This window comes from Mustela putorius, unplaced genomic scaffold, assembly GCF_011764305.1.
Source record: "Mustela putorius furo isolate JIRA1106 unplaced genomic scaffold, ASM1176430v1.1 tig00003858_pilon_pilon_pilon, whole genome shotgun sequence".
In the NCBI taxonomy this organism is placed as follows: Eukaryota; Metazoa; Chordata; class Mammalia; order Carnivora; family Mustelidae; genus Mustela; species Mustela putorius.
The window spans coordinates 50618425-50625299 of NW_025422010.1; positions in this window are offsets into that span (position 1 = coordinate 50618425).

Sequence of the window (6875 nt, forward strand, 5' to 3'; positions counted from 1 at the left end):
AGTAACAATCTTTTTTCCTGCCTCATGACATGCCTTAGAGATGGAATTCTGGAGAGTGCCTGGATGGCTCAGTGGGTTAAGCATCTGCGTTCAGGGTCCTGCCATAGAGTCCCTCATAGGACTCCCTTGGTCCCTGCGGTGCCTGCTTCTCTCTCTCTGTCGCTCATGAATTAAAAAAAAAAAAAAAAAAAAAAAAGAGAGAGAGAGAGAAAGAGAGAGAGATGGAATCCCTGAGCCCTAACATCTGTGGACCTATTCACCACATCTGTCCTGTCTGGCTATAATAAACCATTCCAGTATTAGAAAAAAGTCTGATGTGATAACGATTGTTCAGTAGCTGGTTTTCTTTTCGAAACAAGTCTTTCCAGAAACAAGGCATAGTTTGGTGATAGGATGATCCCACCCTACTTAGTTCCATCAACCTGTGTTCAGGCATTTCAGAGAGCCAGGAATATCAAGCTAGGGAGTTTGCCTATTCCCCCTTGAAAATGGGAAGTATCTGTAGTGGTCTTAAAGGAGCAGAAAAACAGGGGCAGGTTCTTGTTGAGAGAGAACCCCTAGAGGAGAGATGACTAGTGTCTGAGACCAGAGTAGGGCAATCGAAACAAAAGACACAAGAGAACTTGCCACAGTGAATAAATTCAAAACAGAATGCTTTACCTATTTCTCTCCTAATCCCACCGTCATCACACCGGCCACTTTGTATTTCCTTAGGTTTGCCTTTCAGTTGAAGTCATGATTGCCTAGGTGGATATTACTAAACACCCACACACTATCCATTCCTCCTTTCGTTCTGTTCAGAACACCATTTTGTTCAGGGTAGCAAGGTGTACAGCCGAAATGCTCGTTTCTCCAGGCTGCAGGACATTTAATGACAGGTCAGCAGAAATGCCTGAGGAGAGAGTCAGATACCAAATAGGTAAAACCGCACTGGGTGAAGACTTTTCCTTTTCCCTCTTTGTAGGGCTTCCTGCCTGAAAGTGTATGCAATGCCTAGAGAACAGCAGCCATCTTGTGACCAAGAAGCCAGAGGAGCCCCGATCTTTAATGATTCCCTTGAGCTCTCTGGCAGGCCAAGTCTGCCTATCTCCAGACTTCTGTTTTCTGAGATAAGACTCTCACTCATTTAAGCTATTATTTCCAGGTTTTGTTACCCTGCAATCCTAACCAATATCATAGCTCCCATGTATTGAGAGCTACTATATATCAGGCCCCATTCAGGGTGATTCACATACATTTACTCATTTAGGAGGAAATTAACCCAGTATTTTCATTTGACATCAAGGCTTTGCCCTAGCTATTTCATTTATAAGAAACAGTCCTCTTTCGCAAACTATATGTCTATCTTCCCTAAAATAACACATTGAACATCTTAAAAGCCCTTCTCCAAGTTTTTCCCAATTATAAACCAGTCATGAATGGCTTCCCTTCACTTCTTTACAACAGGATGACGTTTTACCTTTGGGTCAATACCATAAGGTTGGTCTTTTTTTTTGTTTGTCTTTTGTCTTTAATATCTAAGTTTTGTAAAATACAGCAAGAAGGGATTTTCTACCACCCTCTAGTGACTGAGTCAATTTTCCAAAAAATTAAGCTCCAAATTTTAAGCCAGAAATTCCAAATAAATTATGGAAGTCTCTCCCCATCCTACTGAGCCCAGCACAGAGATAAGACATGAAGTAGCAGCACTGTAGCTCACTTTGGTAACTGATTCCTTGTGAGTCCTTCTTGGTAAGAGCAGTGACTCATTGTGTGCCTCTCCTGGTTTTAGTGTCTTAGATGCCAGAAGACTGACTGGACTGTCCCACTCAACAAATCTATGATGTTGCTTTGCTCTTAAATGAGTAAAAAGACCAGGAGCAGAGTGTGAGGCATCTTTTCTGTGGATCAATGTCTTGTTTTTCCATAATTGCTGATCAATTAAAAAAAATTTTTTTTTAAACCCATCTACATCACCCTTACCAGTGATACTCATTCTTGTTGGCTAGAGTCAGGGATAAAACTCTGTGGTCCATGAGACACTTCAGTAACCTTATAATAGACCCTCATTTTCATTTAAATTGGCTGGAAAAATTTTCACTTAGTTGCAGCAAATATTGCATTAAAACTAAGGCAACAGGGGCACCTGGGTGGCTCAGTCGTTAAACATCTGCCTTCAACTCGGGTCATGATCCCAGGGTCCTGGGATCCAGCCCCAGGTTGGACTCCCTGCTCAGGGAGAAACCTGCTTCTCTCTCCCCCTGCTTGTGCTCCCTCTCTCTGTCAAATGAATACACAAAATCTTTTTAAAAAAATAAATAAAACTAAGGCTACATGAATGTTCATTACTTGCATTAATGGATTAACTATTTCAGGGACCTCCTCATGACTCTAAATCAATCATATTTAATAAGAGAAATAACAATGATGATGTTATCTGCTTGATCCTTCAGCGCCTGATCATTCATTCATGCGTGTGTCCGCTTGTATCACTCATTAAGCACAATTGAATACTGCACTTGCCAGTTACTAGAGGCAAGGCAGTAAGAATACAACCTGTATAGAGAATTCACATTTAATCTTAAACAATGAGAAAATTGGTATAAATAAATGGGATGCTTGGGGCTACAAAAACAAAACAACAACAAAAAACACCAACTCAATTTAAAGTGTCTGAAACAAGAACATAAACTGTAAGCTTTCCTCAGAACTGTAAATTACAGATAGGACTGGGTACAAGGCTCTGCTGGACGTCTTTGAAATTTCCTTGGCTCTAACTTGTATTCACTTTGTCCTCAGTCTTCTCTCCAACCTCTAAGATGGGAGTTCCCTCTTCATATTCCATGGGAGAGAGAAAAAAAATCTCTTCCAGCCTTGGAATTTGTTCTTCTATTCTTTTTGTGGGGGAGGGGGGTAAAGATTTTATTTATTTATTTGCGAGAGAGAGAGAGAAAGAGAGAGAGAGAGCTTGCACAGCAGGGGAAGGGGCAGAGCGGGAGGGAGAGGGAGAGAATCCCAAGCAGATATTGCACTGAATGTGGAGCGTGATGCTGGGCTGATCCCAGGGACCATGACCTGAGCTGAAATCAAGAGTCGGGCACTTAAACAACTGAGCCACCCAGGTGCCCCAAAGCTTCTGTTCTTTATTCAGCTTAGGTTATATGCCCATCTTTGGAACATTAACAGCAGCCAAGGGAAGACCACACACTGAATCAATTACCAATAAGAGCATGGGATTACTAGATTTGGTTAAGAACGGTGGTCCTCATATCTTAGCGTGGTTCAGAATTATCTGTGGAACTCCACCTGCAACGTTCCTAATTGAGTAGGTTGAGGATGGGGCTTATGGATTTGCCATTGCTGGCAAGTTCCAGTGATGCTAATGCTACTTGCTTGGAGATCACACTTTGAGAATCATTGGTTTAGGCAAATCATGATCTAACTCAGGAACTGGGGATGGAGTTGGCTCCCTTGAGCCACATGGGCTATGTGAGTATCTGACCAAAGTTGAGGTCCAGTTTAGAAAGAAGAGGGTTGAAATGGAAGATCAGAAGACAACGAACAGCATCTCCTACACTTATTTAAGCAAGAACATGATAATGTCATAGATTTTATACGCTATTAAGGATGCAAAATCAAAGAGTGATCTAAATTAGGAGGACATGATAACATGATTATAAGGACAAAGAATTTTCCGTTCAAGATTACACCATAGTTCAAATGATCAGATCTTTTTAATCAACAGGGATGCCAGATGTAAAATTTCTAAGGAAGGCGAGCACGGAATTGGACTGAGTCTCTAGACAGAACAGTCATGTTCCCTCTCTGGATGGCCTCTCCTGGCTTTTGGAGTCTTATTGTCTCTGCAAGCCTGGTGTGTAACTGCTAGGGCAGAGCCATAAGCAATTTGCTTAAATCCTTGTCAGGATGGTTTTTAACTAGGGTACCTTTTATAGGTGAAGGTGTAAAAAAGATTGATTGGTCAATCTTTGTATCATTTGTATCTGCCCCCATTCGTCCAATCACAGTAAGAGAAACAAGTGTTTCCCAGAGTGTGCTGCTTAAAACTCCCCAGCGCCAGGAGATGCTATGAGATACTAAGAGGATAGAAGTTTTATAAACAAATGAGTGTAGGAGACTTGAGCTTGCCTATGCACATTGAAATGTTAAAAGCTCATAGAAATTCCCTAGTGGTGAAGCCCAAATGATTTTGTTTTAATACATTTCCCAAAGCTATTTGGTCACAGGAGCCTTTTGCTGTTCACATACGGCAGGACTCCTGTCTTGTGGAATACACTTTTGGAAATGGTGAACGAAACTACTTAAAAACGTTATCAAAGAAATTCTCTTCCCATTAGGAACCACTCCAAGATTTGCCAAACTTCTCTCTAAAAACAAATTCATTGATACCTAATCTGAATGTACCATCATCAATTCTGGGCATTTCACCCATGCCATGATTAAGCTATGATCAAATCTAATAAAATGATTTTCATAGGACTTCGCTGCCAATTCCTCCTTTGACCACTACATACAGACTAAATGAGGGCTTCTGATGCCTTATACATAACAGATACTTAAATATTTTTAAAGGTGTCATACCGCTGAGGAATGTAATCATGAACACACAAAGCCTTATATGTCATCAGGGAACATTCTGGTTGAATAGGACTTTAGCAATTTGACAACTTCAAAATCTGCATGAATAATATGAAGTGTTCATTCACCAATGGTCTTTCTTTCTTTCTTTCCTTCCTTCTTTCTTTCTTAATGTGTTTATTTCTAACACATTCAATTCAGTTGTTTCCTAAACACTTCCAGAATGAATGCCTATGAGATTCTAGGGTCTCCACTATTTCTAGTTTGTTACTTTTATGTTGAGAACTACTTATAATATTTTAAATGTTAAGACAGTTTCTTTTTTTAACTTTGAGAACTACACTCGATGGTTTCGGTATAGTCTAGAAGAATAAACCACCAGTAATGCTGAACGGCATGCTGTCATGATATTCTCATTCAATACCTGCATTTACTCATATTTTACTTCCAAAACCCATCTGAAGAGGCATCTTATTAGGTGCGTTCTGAAGGTCCCTCCTTCCACTAATCTCCCTTTGAGGCCTGCATAATATAAGGGAGGACACGCTAGTGCCCCAACTTTTTTCCCCAAAGTGTTCACTTCTGTTTTTAAAAATAGTTTCTCCCGTTCCCTTGCTCGTCCCAAATTGGTACATGAAGCTTGATGATTGCATAGATGAAATGCATAGAGTAAAACCCTGCAATTATGGTAAAAATACATACTTAAATTTAAAGCAGTTAGTTACCAAAGATAAATAGAGGCAGGATCCTGCACCAGAATGAGTCTGCTCAATATTGACATAGTGAATTGTCCCGAGGAGATTAAACCGCAACTAGAAAAGCAGGCGGAGGAACCGTGAGTGACAGGGGCTTTATGGGGGGGCGATGCCTCCCAGGGGGAGAGTTCATCTTCTTACTCAAAGAGACGCCTTCAGGGATCACGTAACTTGAATTCCCTGTGAATTCAGTGTCATCTTAGCTCGACCAGCTCTGGAAGAACATATTAACCTCCGCTTGTGATTTTCAGAAAACCGTTCTAATTTAGCAAGTAATTAAGGGTCACATGCAGGATAAAGAGCTAGATAATCTTGGATTACCCACAGGAAGCTTTGTCTCCAAGGCAACCCCCGGTGGAGAGGCTGCTAATGCAAAGACCAGTCGGTTAATGAACTGGGAATGGTAACTGGCTCCCAGACCCGTTAGAGCCCGGGGAAATAGAAATAACAATTATTTGCTACTGAATGATTCGGTGATAGAAAATAAATGCTTCAAAAGCCATAGCAGGCTACACCTTTAGAGAAAGGATGTAATTGCCACTATTCTGCTAGATCCAGTCTACAGATGTAAAATTAGCTTCTCTTGAATCCAGGCTACGCCAATCTTTATTTATGAATTTTAGACTTGTCTCCAGCTGAATCCTCTGGGTCCAGGGCTTCCTATGACCTAATTACCCCACAGCCTAGTTTCTCCAGAGGGGCAGCCTCAGTAACTATACCAGGCTGTGAGATTGGCCCAAGGGACCTTTGGAAGAGGAGACAAAGGTAGCATTGTGCATCAGAGGCTTTGAAATCTCTTGCTGAGCTAAAAAAATAAGATAAGGTTGCACAGATAAGCACTGTAAGAGGATTTCTGACCAGGTTGGTAAAGGTGGAAGGGAAGGGTGCCGAGGACCTAATGAGGAAGTGCTTTGGGAAGGTGGGGACGAAGAGGCAGCCCCAGGAGGAAACATAAGCGGGACAGATTGGAGACCTACAGCACCTCGCGGACTCCTTACGGAGCCTCATTTTCCCCAGCGGCCGAGCTTGGGTCTTGTGTTCATTTCACAAAGCTTTCTACAACTCCGTGAACCCTGTTCACTTCCCTCTTTTAGAAGCTTACTGAAATGCATTTCACACTCAACCGTATGCTCTGTCTTGCCTGCCCTTGGTTTTGGGACTCTTTGCTTGTGATCATGCATATTTTATCCATATTCTATGAACAGTTACAAAGAATCAGTCGCGAGGTGTGCACTGTGTTCTATGCTGGAGGTAGCAAGATAAATGAGATATGGTCTCTGACAGCGGGAATCCCCAGACTGGTGAAGAAGACCGCTGAGCAAGCAGGAATACACCATAAACCCCAAAGAGGGAAAAGCAGCCGGATGTTGCTTTTACAGGGGATGCCGAACGTTCTTGGATATTTAGTAATAAGAAAGAAAGCTAGTAGCATTTAAGATGGTTTATCGCGAAGGCCAATGCCATGGTAGAATAAAACACAGCGCTCAGGGAAACCTTGGCATCAAAAATTTCAGCTCGTGATCACTAAATGAAGAGACAGAC